We start from the raw sequence: 12,405 nt of genomic DNA on the forward strand, positions 1-12,405 counted from the left end.
CACAAAGTTTGGGCTTTCTTTAATTTTGTCACATGACATAAAGACTAAAGAAACATGAAGCATAAATGACCCTTATACAGACACTGACAGAAAAACCTGCTGAACCTGTTACACAGTTTTGTGCACAAATGTGTCAAACACCTTATGAAGAGTGAAGAAAGTATGACTGAATGCAGACACACTTGGCAAGATGAAATAATACTTACATCAGATTATTTTGTCAAAAAACATTTTCAAAAGAAGTTTATGTTAAAATTGTTTGCGTTTAATATCAACACCAAATGTTTAGTTTTTTATGACACTCACTGTTTTGAAAGGAACTTTTCTCCTACAAATGTTTACTGCGCTGAAATGGTATCAGAATTGTTAATACAATTTGTTAATAGCTTTACTAAACTATTTCATTTAAAATAAACTGCAGCTGAAAATCACATTTACTTAAATCAAAATTAAATGTCTCTTGGCCATACAAAACATATGTTAATTTTGGGGGAAAGGTTATCTGTGCTGTCCTTTAATGTGAACATTATTTCCTATTTAAGATTATTCTGTTATTGTTTTCTTTTGCCTTGAAACGGAATAAAGAGGTGAAAAAATGGCAGAATCTTTCCCACCATCAACAAAAAAACGAGAAAGGAAAGGGAGTATGAGTGTTCCTCCATGTGAGTCAATAACCCCCTCAAATCTATCTTATATTTTATCTTGAAAATAGCCATGCATTGGTTAGAATTAAGCTCTGCACATTCTGGACATTCTCTCAACAAGATTTTGACTTTAAACTAATGCGGGTGATTTATCTTCATCATTTCTCTCTCCAGCGATGTCTTCCTCCAGCGGTCCACTGACTGAGGAGCTTCAGTGCTCTATATGTCTGGACGTGTTCAATGATCCAGTCAGCACTCCATGTGGACACAACTTCTGCAAGACCTGTCTGAATAAGTGCTGGGACAACAGCCAGACCTGCAACTGTCCATATTGTAAAGAAACATTCAAGCACAGACCTGATCTCAAGATTAACACCACACTCCGAGAGCTCGTAGATCACTATAAAAAGAAAAGTCCTGAGAAAAAAGCTGAAGTTCTGTGTGACGTCTGTGAGGAAAGAAAGCTGAAAGCCCTGAAGTCGTGTCTGGTGTGTCAGAGCTCTTACTGTGAAACTCACCTGGAGCCTCATTCGAGAGTGGCAGGTTTAAAGAAACACAAACTGATCAATCCTGTGAGTAATCTGGAGGACTATATATGTCAGAAACATGAGAGACCTATGGAGCTGTTCTGTAGAGATGATCAGACTATCCTGTGCCTGTCCTGCACTGACGGAGACCACAGGAACCACAACACTGTTTCTTTAGAAGAAGTGAGTATTAAAAGGACTAACAATACTCAAATATTTCACCTATAAATTAAAATAATTGTCATTGTTATCCTCATCATGTCATTCCATCAATCAAATTTTCTATGTTCATAGACTCAGTTGATAATTCAAGACACACAGCAGAAGATCCAGGACAGATTCAAGAAGATTCAAGACATCAAACACTCAGCAGAAGTCAGGAAAGTGAGTAATTGTGGTTGCTTACTTGCTTGCTGGACACATGAATTTAGACATAATTAATGTCTGTACTCTGTAATATTAACTGTGCATCATGCCCACAATACAGCTAATCATTTATTGATTGTCCTGGTTGAGCAGAGAAACACAGAGGAGGAGAAAGCAGCCCGTGTGGAGCTCTTCACTGATCTCATCCGCTCCATTGAGAGATGTCAGACTGAACTGCTGGAGATGATGGAGGAGCAGCAGAAAGCAGCAGAGAAACAGGAGGAAGAGCTCATTGAAGAGCTGGAGCAGGAGATCACTGAGCTAAAGATGAGAAACACTGAGCTGGAGCAGCTCTCACACACTGAAGATCACCTCCACCTCCTACAGGTCAGTCAACATCTCTCTGATCAATGATAATGCAGTATATGACACCATAACACTCCCCATGCTGAAGGATTTCTCCTCTCTCCTGCTGTAGATTTACTCATCCCTGTGCAGCTCTAGAAACACCAGGAACTGGTCTGAGATCAGTGTGAAGACTGATGAGAGTCTGGAGACTCTGAGGAGAGCTCTGACTAAACTGCAGGACTCTCTACAGGAGAAACTCACGCTAACTGGTACGACAATATCAAATACACTGTACAGATACATATATTTATCATCTTTTAATATCAGTAATGAAGAATGAGTCTGTTAAAGCTGAAATAAGACAAGTGTGTGATCATGTGTTTGTGTCTCATTATCATCACAGTTCTTCTTGAAGAGAGCAGGTCATATTCATCTCTAATTTCAAAAAACATGCAGTAAATTCATCTTGTACTAGAAGCTTCATCACTGTAACCAGAACCTTGAGGCTTTAGTAAATCTGTGAACACTTTTAGATGAGAAACAACATAAAGAAACTAGGGCTGTCAAAGTTAGCGCGTTAATAACGCGTTAACGCAAAATCATATTAACGGCACTATTTTTTTTAACGCTCGATTAACGCAGCGCGTATTTTCTGTTTGACCCGTGGCCCAAAACCTAGTTGGAGAAATGGAGATACACAGTGTTGCCAACTTAGCGACATTGCAGACCCATTTAGCGATTTTTTTTCCCTTCAACAAAGCGCCCAAACCTTATTTAGTTTCTGAGAATCTACCGGTACCGCCGGTACTGCTCTCCCAGCACGCGCGCGCGCCTCTCTCTCTCTCTCTCTCTCTCTCGCTCCTCTCTCTCTCTCGCTCTCTCTCTGCGTCTCGCGCTGGAGAGAGGAGCAGCGCTTTAATTCAGTAAACACAGATATGATGTTGCTTCTCTAATTTTACATGCAAGTATAGCCGAAATCGCAAAACAGATATTGTGTTTATCTCATATGTATTTGATTTCATCAGACGACGGCTCGATTATCAGGATTATTGTGCAGATTAACATCTTGGAAGGGAGAGCTGGTTATGTCTTAATGGGTCGCGTTTCAGTCACCATTTCATATTCATTCCGTTGTTTGACAACAGAAACAGTAAAATATACCTATGAAAACAGTTTTATTGAGAATTTAGCTTCATCAAAATGGGCACAGAGAGAGACAAACTATAATGTAGCCTAATAATAAATAATAAATGTACATTTAGCATTTCCAGAAGAGCTGCCCTGTCATGCAAAAATCTAAACATGTTTGTGTTAATTGGTCAGTGCAAAGAAAGAGAAGTAATGGGAACGTCTCGGTTACGGATGTAACCCTCGTTCCCTGAGTAGGGAACGGAGACGTTACGTCGGATGACGACAATTGGGGTTTCGCTTAGAAAGCCTATCACCTTCGAGTATATAAAACGAGCCAATGGCAATGAAATGCCATGGGTCTGCGGAATTTGCATAGCGTATCTCCGCCCACCGCAGGGGGTATATAAGGAAGTACGCTGGCAACATGCAGATATGTCTTCGCTGAGGAGTCGAGACTGGACCCAGGCGTTTTTCAGCGATACAGCGGAAGTGGCAGGAAGACGTAACGTTACATCCGTAACCGAGACGTTCCCTTTCGTGGTCACTCCGAGTTACGTCGGATGACGACGATTGGGGTTCCAGTCTAATCACGCCACCTCGGCTGTCATCCAGTGCCCTGCGTAAGTCTGAGCTCCCTGTTGTGAGACTAGCACGAACGAAGGAGTCCTACTTAACACAGGAATACCAAGGTACACTGGGAAGCATATCTCAGGAGAAATATGCAATCACGCCCAACCATTAAGGGGGGGACTTGAGAGACACATATGAACCAGAGGGATGCATATGGGGTATCACTGTAGAGCTGTAATCGGGCCTTAAAAGTTCGGCCCGAAAAGACCCGAGCCCGACAGAGTTTGGCCCGAGCCCGACAAGTATTTTGATTGACAGCTTTTTAAAAGCCCGAACCCGTTTACAGCCCGACTGTCCAAAAGGCCGTCTATCAGCAGTGATAAGAGTGTCGGAGAATAGCGCGGACACGCGCTTCACACCGCGAGCCGACACACGCACCACTCAGCGGAAAAGGGAGAGAAAGAAAAAAAGAGACGCACGCACACAGCACCTTTGTCTTTCGTAAAAAAAAGGAGTAATTTATAAAAATTTTAACATCATTTATTCATGACTAACGGAGGCTAGAGGCCACTTGGAAGTTGGAACAAAGAAATAAAATAAGTCCTCCAGAGACCAGCCTCCATTTCACCTCAAGATCCATTTTCACGCTAATCTAAACACATCACCTGACCGCTCATTTACCACGCAACCCGAAGCGCGAGCCCGAGCCCGGCCCGAGCCCGTGTAAAATAATAGAAATTAAGACCGAACCCGACCAAACCCGTCGGGTCCCGTCGGGTTCAGGCAAAGATCTTCAGCTCTATATCACTGGGGTGTCCAGCTGCAGGTGGAATATTTAAACCCCAGGGGTGGCAAGGTGGCTTGCCAAGGGAAAGACACACGCTCAAAAGAGACTTACAGTGGAATACACATGTGGGGGTCGCCCAGAGGGGGGACCATGCACATGGAGGCACCTAGTCAAGCGCAAAAGCTGCGTTATGGCAGATTGGCATAACTCAGGCGTTGACGTAACCAGTGCTGGAGGAAACTCAGAGCTTATCAGACTCACCTGAGAAGATAATCGCACGTATCCCGTCCGTGGAGAGGAATGGCGAGCAAGCGAAGACACCTGAGCAGAATCTAGTACCGGCTGGTTGAAGCGAGTACATGGGAAGAAACTGGCTCTACTCGGAGATTATAGAATCTCGCGAATGTGTTGGGTGTCGCCCAGCCTGCAGCTCTACAAATTTCTGTTAGCGAGGCGCCATGCGCTAGAGCCCAAGAGGAAGCCACACTACGAGTGGAGTGGGCTTTCACACCAAGGGGGCATTGACGACCTTGCTGCTGGTATGCCAAAGCAATGGTATCCACTATCCAGTGAGATAACCTTTGCTTTGAGAGAGCCTTTCCCTTCAGCTTCCCACCATAACAGACAAAGAGCTGGTCTGAGGTCCTGAAACACTGCGTTCTGTCTACGTAAGCACGAAGGGCGCGTACTGGACAGAGCAGTGCCAAGGCTGGGTCTGCCTCCTCCAAGGGCAGCGCTTGCAGGTTCACTACCTGGTCTCGAAAGGGTGTGGTAGGAACCTTGGGCACATATCCAGGCTGGGGTCTCAGGATCACGTGAGAGTTAGCCGGCCCGAATTCCAGGCACGCTTCGTCAACCGAAAATGCCTGCAGGTCCCCTACCCTCTTGATGGAGGCCAACGCAACCAGGAGCGCTGTCTTCATAGACAGGAACTTAAGCTCTACTGATTGCAAAGGCTCAAATGGAGCACTCTGCAGGGCAGTTAGAACCACTGAGAGGTCCCAAGAGGGTACGAGGGGAGGACGAGGAGGATTCAGTCTCCTCGCTCCCCTCAGGAACCTGATGATCAGGTCGTGCTTTCCCAGAGACTTACCATCAACTGTGTCGTGATATGCGGCAATGGCGGCAACATACACTTTCAGGGTGGAGGAAGACAGCCTTCGCTCCAACCCTTCTTGCAGGAAGGAAAGCACGACACTGATCGGGCATTTTGTGGGTTCTTGATGTTTTGAAGAACACCAGTTGACGAAGAGGTTCCACTTCAACGCATAGGCGTGTCTCGTGGACGATGCTCTAGCGGAAGTGATGGTAGCCACCACCGCTGGTGGTAGGGTACTCAAACCTGCCTCGTCCAATCCAGGAGCCACACGTGGAGGTTCCAAAGATCGGGACGAGGGTGCCAAAGGGTGCCCCGTCCCTGAGAAAGGAGGTCCTTGGAATATACCAAGGCCATTGCCATTGACTCATTTTATATACCTGGAATTGACCAGGGAGGTGCTGTCGCGAGGAGTACTAGTTCGGAGAACCAGGTCCGGTTGTGCCAATACGGGGCAACCAAAATGACCTGCTCCTCGACCTCCCTGATCTTGCGCAAAGTCTGCGCAAGAAGGCTCACTGGGGGAAACGCATACTTGCGTAGGCCCCGCGGCCAGCTGTGCGCCAGTGCATCCGTGCCGAGCGTGCCCTCGGTCAGAGAATAATACAGGTCGCAGTGGGACGAGTCGTGGGAGGCAAACAGGTCTACCTGTGCATCGCCGAACTGATCCCAAATCAGCTGGACCGACTGGGGATGGAGTCTCCATTCTCCAGCGAGAGGCCGAAGCCGAGACAGCTCGTCGGCTGCCTGGTTCAGGTCTCCCGGGATATAAATGGCTCGAAGCGACCTCAGATGCTTCTGACTCCATATGAGGAGGTGGCGAGCGAGTTGCGACATACGGCGGGAGCGTAGACCACCTTGATGGTTGATGTACGCTACTGTCGCGGTATTGTCTGATCGGACTAGTACGTGCTGACCCTTGAGCAGCGCATGGAAGCGGTGCAGGGCGAGACGCACAGCCAGCAACTCGAGGCAATTGACATGCCAAAGGCGCTGGGGTCCTGTCCAGGAGCCCGCGGCAGCATGTCCATTGCACATGGCGCCCCAGCCCGTGGTGGAGGCATCTGTTGATACAACAACATGCCAGGAAACTCGTTCTAGGGGCACTCCGGCCCGTAGAAACTTGAGGTTCGTCCACGGGGTGAAGGTCTGACGGCAGGCTGGAGTCACTGGGACTCTGAGCGTGCCGTGTAGCCATGCCCACCTCGGGACTCGATCGCGAAGCCAAAGCTGAAGGCTGCGGATGCCATATGCCCCAGGAGCCTATGAAAAAGTTTAAGTGGAACCGCACTCTTGCCCTCGAACTGACGAAGACAAGTCAGCAGTGACTGCGCGCGCTCGCTCGTAAGCTGCGCGCACATGGCGACCGAGTCGATCTCCATACCGAGAAAAGAGATCCTCTGCACGGGGCAGAGTTTGAGTTTCACTCCCCAGTTGACCCGGAGGCCCAGACGAGCTAGGTGCCGGAGCACTAGGTCCCTGTGTTCGCAAACCTGGTCTCGAGAGTGAGCTAGGATCAGCCAGTCGTCGAGATAGTTCAGGATGCGAACCCCGTGTTCCCGGAGGGGAACAAGGGCTGCCTCGACGACCTTCGTAAAGACGCGAGGAGACAGGGCTAGCCCGAAAGGGAGAACCGCGTACTGGTATGCCTGCCCCTCGAAAGCAAACCGTAGAAACGGTCTGTGTCGAGGTAAAATGGAGACATGGAAGTAGGCGTCCTTCAGGTCGATCGCTGCAAACCAATCCTGCGGCCGCACACACTGGAGGATGTGTTTGGCCGTTAGCATCTTGAACGGCAGCCTGTGAAGGGAGCGGTTCAAGACGCGCAGGTCGAGGATTGGCCGTAACCCACCGGACTTCTTGGGTACAATGAAGTAAAGGCTGTAGAAGCCGGACTTCATCTCGGCTGGAGGGACAATCTCGATCGCACCCTTCGCCAGTAGGGTGGCGACCTCCGCTCTCATGACAGGGGCATTGCCACCGACCATAGTGAAGCGGACTCCCCTGAAGCGGGGAGGAGATATCGCGAACTGAATCGCGTAGCCGAATCTGATGGTTCTCGCGACCCAGCGGGACAGTCTGGGAAGCTCTAGCCAGGCCTCCAGAAAGTGCACCAGCGGGGTCATACGAACCACAGACGTACCGTCGGTGGGGCAGCGAGGCGGAATGACCGGCACCGGCGAGGGTGGCATTAACCGCGTCCTGCCAGAGGAGGCCAGGGGAGGACGCGAGTCCCACGGGGGCGTGCTCTGGCAGGGGTCTGGCGACAGAGGGGGATGAGAGGAGCGTGGCCCGTGGGCGGCGCGCACTGCGGCCCTCGGACTTTGTCGGCTCAGGATTGGGGAATTCAATTCTGTCTTTAACCACATTAGGGTACTGCTCGTCGTTGGACGAGCAGCGGGGAGTGGAGAACAAAAGATTCTCCCCCAGCCCTCCACCGGGGGAAGGAGTGGCCCTGCTACCAGCTCCTGAACAGAATTGAGCGCCAATCCTGAGCAGCCCGTCTCAGGGGCGCCGCTTGGCCTGGCGTTTAGCGGGCCGCGGGGCCGGAGAGGGCTGTGGCGCCTTCCTGCGGCTTCCTCCACGACGCGGCCCAGATGAAGGCTGCTGCTGGGGCCGTGCGGGAGGGGCGGGAGGGCGCCCTCGGCGGCGAGCAGGCTGAGGATTCTGTGCCGACGGCTGAGCAGCAGCGGAGCGTCGGGGCAGAATGTGCTTGATCGCCTCAGTCTGCTTCTGGGCGGTCGAGAACTGCTGGGCAAAGTCCTCGACGGCACCGCCGAAAAGGCCGGCCTGGGATATGGGAGCATCGAGCAGACGAGTCCGCTCGGGCTCACGCATATCGGCCAGGTTCAGCCAGAGATGTCGCTCCTGGACCACAGCTGTGGACATCACCAGACCCAGGGAGCGCGCGGTCACCTTCGTCGCTCGGAGAGCGAGGTCGGTGGCGGCGCGCAGCTCATCGAAGAGCCCTGGGTCTGTCCTACCCTCGTGCATGTCACGGAGCATCTTGGCCTGGTAGACCTGCAAGATGGCCATGGCATGCAAAGAGGCAGCTGCCTGTCCCGCCGCTCTGTAAGACTTCGCCACCATAGTAGACGAAAATCTACAGGCTTTGGATGGGTGCTTAGGATCACCACGCGATGAAGCGCTTGTCGGACACAGCTGCATCGCGACAGAACGTTCGACCGGGGGAATCCCAGTGTACCCACAAGCCTGATGCTTATCGAGGGGAGGAAAGGCGGAGAAAGCCGACGAACGATCACGGGAAGACATGGGGGCCTTCCAGGACCGCGTGACTTCCTCATGCACTTCCGGGAAGAATGGTATTGGGGTTGGGCGGCGACGAGTGTCAGCGGCCGCTCCCAAAAACCAGTCATCCAGCCGCGAGCGCACTGGATCGGGTGGCGGGGACCACTCGAGCCCAATGGCCGCGGCTGCCCGGGAAAGCATGGCAGTCAGCTCGGGATCAGACTCGGGCAATGCTGGCACGCCCGAGGGCGGCAACACATCCGAATCCTCACTTCCCGAGGACTCATGCCCACCTTGTGATGCAGTGATCGACATTGCATCCTCTGCTGGAGCTCCAAACGAAACACGCGGGGCCTCCGTAGAGGGACCAGCAGTCTCAGTTTGAACACTCGCGGGTACCGATGCTGGAGAGGGGCGTGTGGACCGTGGACGTATCGGCGGTGTGCTCCACACAGTCACCCTCAGGTCACCCCGGCCACCAGCCGAAGTACTAGCTCTTGGGGAGTCAGTAGATCGGGGTGTGGGTAGGGGGACTCTCGCTCTGGTGAGCTCATTGAGTCTCGACCGCAGCATGGAGATGGTCATGTTCCCGCAGTGAGAACATGAGTCATCCACAAACGCTGCTTTAGCGTGATCAACGCCCAAACGCGCTAAGCAGAGATTGTGCCCATCAGCAAAGAATACATCGCGACCACAACCAGAAGTGCACGGACGAGGCATCTTTAAAAAGACGTGCCGCGTGCAATGCTCTTTTTGTGAGAGGAAAAACTCTGCGGATGTTGAAGCGAACAGGGAGAAATCACACTATCTGTCAGATCACTGACCAGATCAGCAGGGTAGTGTGCACTCGCTGAAATCGCCGTCACACCAACACCGGAGAGCTCGCTCGTCTCGAAGGGAATGAGAAGGACAACTCAGGATTTTTTGGCTTGCGTGGAGTGGAGAAGTTCTCGGCTCCGAAGCGAAAACATATCTGCATGTTGCCAGCGTACTTCCTTATATACCCCCTGCGGTGGGCGGAGATACGCTATGCAAATTCCGCAGACCCATGGCATTTCATTGCCATTGGCTCGTTTTATATACTCGAAGGTGATAGGCTTTCTAAGCGAAACCCCAATCGTCGTCATCCGACGTAACTCGGAGTGACCACGAAAGGGAACCTGGTATTTCTTTGTTCTTTCTACATGTGTCTAATAGACATGAACAAGTTCTCTGAAAAACATCTATGACCTTTGAAACATGTCTGGTCTTCATGCTCTATGTTGACTATGGTTTCAATAATAAACATACATTTGCATAAAGCATCCATATTTATCCATGCCCACGTTGATTAGAGTATTACAAACTTGAAAAGTATTAATTTAAGGCACATTTAGAACAAATAAAAAAATGTGCGATTAATCACAAGTTAACTCATGACAATCATGCGATTAATCGATTACAATTTTTAATCGATTGACAGCCCTAAAAGAAACATTCATTTTCTGACATTTTCAGTCTTTTCAGCTGTTTCATCTAAATGTTGTGATTATGTGTCAGATAAAATCAGTTCAGCAGAAGTAAATCAAATCATAGACATCATGAATTTAAGACGCAAATTTGTTAATTTTTAGAGGAATATTTCTGACCTGAAGTTCAAACAGCTTCGCAGTGCTGGGCTTTGTTCTTTGCTGAATAACCACATACACTCCAAAACTGAGATGAATAACATTAAGCATAAAAATATATCAAATAAAAATATCATAAAATGTTTCACAAAACATTCCCAAAGATGTTCTAAAAAGGAGGAATATTTCGAGCTCAAACACAATAGGAGTTCAGGGATTCTCTAAATATCAGCAGAGAAACATTGATTAGATAAAACATGATGTTGTTCACAATTCTTTAAATATAACCTTAAATCTTGTCTATAATTCACACATAAACATGTCATAGATCTGATGGTGTTTTATTGTCATGTGTCTCTACAGAACTGAAGAGGACACAGCAGTATGCAGGTACAGTGTGCTGTCTGCACTACACTAGATTACATTCAGATACTCACAGCTTCATCACTGACCGACAGTATGATTAAACACTGATTACATATTACACACATCATCACTAAATATCTGTATTGTGAATTTGTGATTTATATATTCTCTGTTTTTTCAGTGGATGTGACTCTGGATCCTGATACAGCTCATCCTAAACTCATCCTGTCTGATGATGGAAAACAAGTGAGATATGGAGACATTAGACAGAAACTCCCAGAGAAACCAGAGAGATTTGATTACTGTGTAAGTGTCCTGGGAAAGGAGGGATTCTCCTCAGGGAGATTTTATTTTGAGGTGCAGGTGAAGGAAAAGACTAAATGGACTTTAGGAGTGGCCAGAGAATCCATTGACAGGAAGGGAGAGATCACAGCGAGACTCAGTAATGGATACTGGACTGTGGGTCTGAGGAATGGGAATAAATATAAAGCCGGTGCTGGTCCTCCTGTCTCTCTGTGTGTGAGAGTGAAGCCGCAGCGGGTCGGTGTGTTTGTGGATTATGAGGAGGGTCTGGTCTCCTTTTATGATGTGGAGTCCAGCTCTCATCTCTACTCTTTCACTGATCAGTCTTTCACTGGGAAACTCTTTCCATATTTTTGCCCGTTCCCTAATAATGGAGGTAAAAACTCAACTCCACTGATCATCACACCTGTCAATTACAGTAAATGAATTTACAGCCCTAATATGAAATACACAATGAAAATGATTTATATAATTACAAATCTAAACATGTTTTGCTATATTTTCATAATTAGTTTTTCATTGTTAAAATCTATAATTCTAGCTATAATTGCTATTTATATTGTGAAAATATAACGCTTGTTTAACAATTTTATTTTCAACTTTTCATAATTATTCATGCCATTGTTTTCTCCCATCTCAACCTGACAAAGTGAAAGTGTCTGTATTTTTGTTTTTATATACATCAAAATAAACCAAACTATGATAAAATTGATCAAGTATATCAAAGCTGTTTCTACCCTTTCAATTACAAAATGATCTGTGATAATACTGTGGTAAATCAGATGTTAATTCCTCAATATATATCACTGTGTGATTATTACCATATTCATACACAACACTATGGATCTTCAAAACACCATGATATTATGATCATGGTAAAAACTAAAAACTAAAGAAGAAGAAGACATTGTAGGTCTATTACCAAGTTACCATGTCAAATGTCTAATGTTTGCCCCATGGTAAAACTATTGTTTAACCATAAGAATATAATAGAATAATAGACACATTTCAACACACATCAGATTAATTTAAATGCTCATTTTTTATTGATATACAGTTATATACATCTTCAAATAAAATATAGGACTGTTAAATATCTGATGAAGCTGATATGAAGTAGAGATACAAATATGAAACCGTATAATAGAGTAGGCCTATCTTAAAAAAATAAACATTATAAAAATATTTTCCTTCTATCAGGACATAGTAGAGATTATTCTATTAAAGATGCCTATTTATATTGCTGTTTATGTTTAATGTCTTTTGATCTGTATGAAAATTGAGCACAGCTTCTTTTTACAGTAGATAGTGATAAAATAAGGTCATCGTTTTGAAGGAAAAAATAGAAAGCTAGTCACATATTCTGGTCTTTTCACATTGTTCTGTGTCCTGAGAGAAAGAGTAGAAAACT

General features: G+C 47.4%; 1 pseudogene across 1 annotated transcript; it reads left to right on the forward strand.

Annotated features, from left to right (window-relative positions):
* The first annotated feature begins 576 nt into the window (after positions 1-576).
* Positions 577-11,697, forward strand: LOC311299521 (E3 ubiquitin-protein ligase TRIM39-like; annotated as a pseudogene). The gene is made up of 7 exons (XR_014630312.1): positions 577-662; positions 819-1,354; positions 1,466-1,565; positions 1,701-1,924; positions 2,016-2,154; positions 10,689-10,715; positions 10,873-11,697. The product of XR_014630312.1 is annotated as an E3 ubiquitin-protein ligase TRIM39-like (transcript).
* The last annotated feature ends 708 nt before the right edge of the window (positions 11,698-12,405 follow it).

The sequence above is a fragment of the Rutilus rutilus genome (assembly GCF_951802725.1).
Source record: "Rutilus rutilus genome assembly, chromosome: 11".
In the NCBI taxonomy this organism is placed as follows: domain Eukaryota; kingdom Metazoa; phylum Chordata; class Actinopteri; order Cypriniformes; family Leuciscidae; genus Rutilus; species Rutilus rutilus.